Source organism: Thalia democratica, chromosome 3 (genome assembly GCF_965202585.1).
Source record: "Thalia democratica chromosome 3, ktThaDemo2.hap1.1, whole genome shotgun sequence".
In the NCBI taxonomy this organism is placed as follows: domain Eukaryota; kingdom Metazoa; phylum Chordata; class Thaliacea; order Salpida; family Salpidae; genus Thalia; species Thalia democratica.
Genome location: NC_139167.1, coordinates 38,599,815 through 38,603,508, shown reverse-complemented (window position 1 = coordinate 38,603,508; position 3,694 = coordinate 38,599,815).

The window sequence follows — 3,694 nt, the reverse complement described above, 5'->3', positions numbered from 1 at the left end:
CTTTAAAATTTTCAACAGACACAATTGAATATGATAATAAAAGTATTTTTGTTATCAAACCAATATGTAAACAACAACTTTATAAAGTACCTTGTCTAAAACTGAATTTATTAACTCGAAGTTTCATATCATAGTTTACACAAAATGTTAACGTTCAGTATGGTCAATGAACGGTCACCTGATGCAAAAAAAATTCGAATGTAGAGCTTTAGATTACTCATTATAAATGACTATTTTAAATTCTAAAAGTAAACAGTTTTAATGGGTATAAAAAGTAAATTATTGTTTAGTCTTGTTTTATACATAAGTTTATAAGTTACCAGTTACTTTTTACCAGTTTTAATATTTAAAATTATTTCTTTATTAAAACAATCGAGGTTTTAAAATTTGATAGGTTCCTATTTAAAGGTTCAAACAATATTATGATAAAACTATATTCTATTCTTTTACAACTTTTTAGTAATATTTTAGAAACTTTTATAAACTTAAAGCTTGATAATAACAAATAGATATTTTTTTGGTATACAATCTTTTTCCTAGTTGCATTGTTAGACTTTGTGGACACTGAATGTAGTAATATCTTATAATTTTCAAGTTTTATTTGATTAAAAAGTAAACAAACCTCTTTAAAATAAGGAAATCGTAGATGAAATTTTTCAACAGACAATTAAAAATAATATTTTCTTATTGAGGTTATCAATTACTTTACTTTTAGTTTAGATATTTAATATTTTACAAGATAGCTCAAAAAAAAATATTTAAAACGGTTTTAAATTTAATTAGTTTAAGGTTGCTTTTTTAAACTTCAGTATTTATTTTTACTCTTAGGAATAATACAGTATTTATAATTTTCACAATAATAAACTATAATAATGTTGAATAATTTTTTTTCTATATACAACGTTATAGATGTGTTTAGCTTTATTTTCTAAAATTTACTCTTTTTTATCTTAGTGTTTCGAGTAATAAAACGTGTATAATATTTAATTACAAACATGAGTAATTACACAACTATTTTATAAGATTAATATTTAATGGAAATTAATAAATTTCAAAATCTAAAGGTCGAGAATCGAGATTTTTTCGAAATATTTTAAATATAATTTATATACAGCTTATTTACTCACTTGAAACTTACAATTCGTTACAGTGATTTAATAATTATTCTTATAAAAAATTACATTTGCTAAAACGTACAACAAACATTGCTGTCAAAAGTAGTTACACCTACTAAAATATTTACTTAATTATTCCTTTTTTCTAAATGACAAAAGTCACTAAATTAAAATTATTAAAGTAAGTTCGATCAAACACGTTTTTATTTTTTTTAATTTAGTGACCACAAACTTTATTAAAGTAAGCTCGAACAAACACGTTTTTGTTTAAGTTTGTGGACACTGGACAGACGCAACGAACGTCAAATACAAAGTTCTAATTTCTTCTTATAAACTTTTTATTTAAAAAAAAATTCTCTAGCTTTATTTAAAACTTTTATTAGAGCAAGCAGCGTTTTTATTTTTTTATTTCTATCTTTGCATTTTTAGTTAAACTTGACTATATAGCATATATTAAAAACGTTTTGTTTTGTTGGTCTTATTATGATCTTTTTTCACTTAACAATTTGATTTAAGTTAACCATAAACTACGGTTAAAGACTATACGAGTCTGATACTTGTAGTAGTCTCTCTAAAAAAACTTAAAATTATAATTAATCAGTATCTACCTCTAAAGCTCAGGCCCTTTTTCTTCAGTCTGACGGCATCAGAAGAAATGACAAATTTTAGATCAAAGGCTTTCTTTGATCAAATCGAAGCTGAAAACTTTTTTAACGATCACAACACTCTTTATTCAACGAAAAAAGCGCTCCAAAATTTGGTCTAAGAACCTGATGTACGAAAAAACCTTTCGGTTATCGATTCAAACACCAGGATGCAGTTTAATGTCATGTCCAGGACAGATTGAACATTCCGATTGCAAATGATTTAGCAGCTCGCATTAAAATCCCAAATTTACTTTGAACATAGTCTAATAACTTCATTTTGAAAGTCTTACAGATTAATACGTTTAACCTAAAATAAATTTATTGAAGTTTTTCATGTGATTTTCGAAAATGTCATTAATGTAGCATGTATAATATAAATAAAATTTTATCTAAGATAAATTAATTTAAATTATTTTTGCAAAATAAATCGAAGCTTTAAAAACTAATTTTTAAAAGCCATTGTAACTTTTAATATCATACTTAAATCAATTTAAAATAAAAATAAAAAATGACTTAATGTAATCATTATACAACCACTACTGTTTATTTATCATCAAGTTGAGAACACATATCTAAACATTTTTTACAAAAAGCTCTTTTTATTTAATATAGTCTTGAACACTTTTAGATTTTATAAATATTGAAATAAATCTTCATTACTTACTTAATATTCAAATTAAAAATTAAGTAGATTTTATTGCCATGAAAGAAACAAAATATTTCTTGTGTTTTTATTATTATTTTTTATTTAAACAGATACTCATAATACCAAACTTTTATTCGTTTTGGCTAGTCTCAGCAAAACTGAGATGGTTTTATGCCATCATGATAGACACGCTTAGTTTGACTGCTTAACAGTTCACCTTGTCTGCCTGATGAGTCCTAACAGGTCGTTTTTTGTCACATGAACTATCATTGATGGTAATTGAATTATTTAATATGAAATTTAATTAATTATTTAATTTTTAAAATTGCTTAAGTTTAAAACATACGTCTAAACTAAGTATATGTTTTTTTACAATCATTGCATAAGAAAATATATAAAACTTGAGGTATTTTTATTTTTTGAGTACTATGTATCATTTTCAATTCTATTAACTTCTTACTATCCATACACATTTTTTGAAGATTAGTTTAGTAAACACTTTAATGATTTTAGAAATAAACTATGTTTTTTCAAGGCAAAAATTATTTTAATATGTTTAAGTGACTTCTAAAACCAGTTTTATTGCTTTTTAAATAGCTGTTCTTAAACTTTAAATTCTAAAAAAATATTTGTTACTTTTTTGATCAATATCTCTTAAGTAATTATTTTATCGATACTTTATTAAAAAAAAAACTTAAAACTTAATCTTTTTTAGTTTGTTTAATACATTGAAAAAATTTTAAAAGAGCTTTTATTAGTAGATAGTAAAAAATCGATTATGAAATAACTTTATAACGCTTAATTCGTGGATTTAAAACTAAAAACTCTAGCTTCTACTATAGAAATTTAAAGTTTTAATTTAAGTTTGTGCAAACTAATTGAGAAAAAAAAAACGATATTTAAAATACTTGACAAAAGGAACTTATTAATAGCTTAACCAAAACTATAACAATAGTTGATTTAAAGAATAGTATACCAAATATATGTTAAGTATTTTCTCATCAAGAAAATTAAAAAAAGAGTATTGTGTTATATAAAAAAAACTAGTTTATTGTATTGAAAAACAAATTGAATTTTAACAAAGTTCCGTTTAAATAAGAACTTTAATTCTCTAAGTTAGCTAATTATTATTTATTATCTCTGTTAACTCACTACTTTAATACAGGCAAAGAACTGGTTGTACTAAACCTACTATTGTTTTTTTTAACTTTTTTGCTAAAACATACAACCATTGGACATTATACATTTTTGTATGTGTTTTACGAATAAAACTTGCTTACATAAAT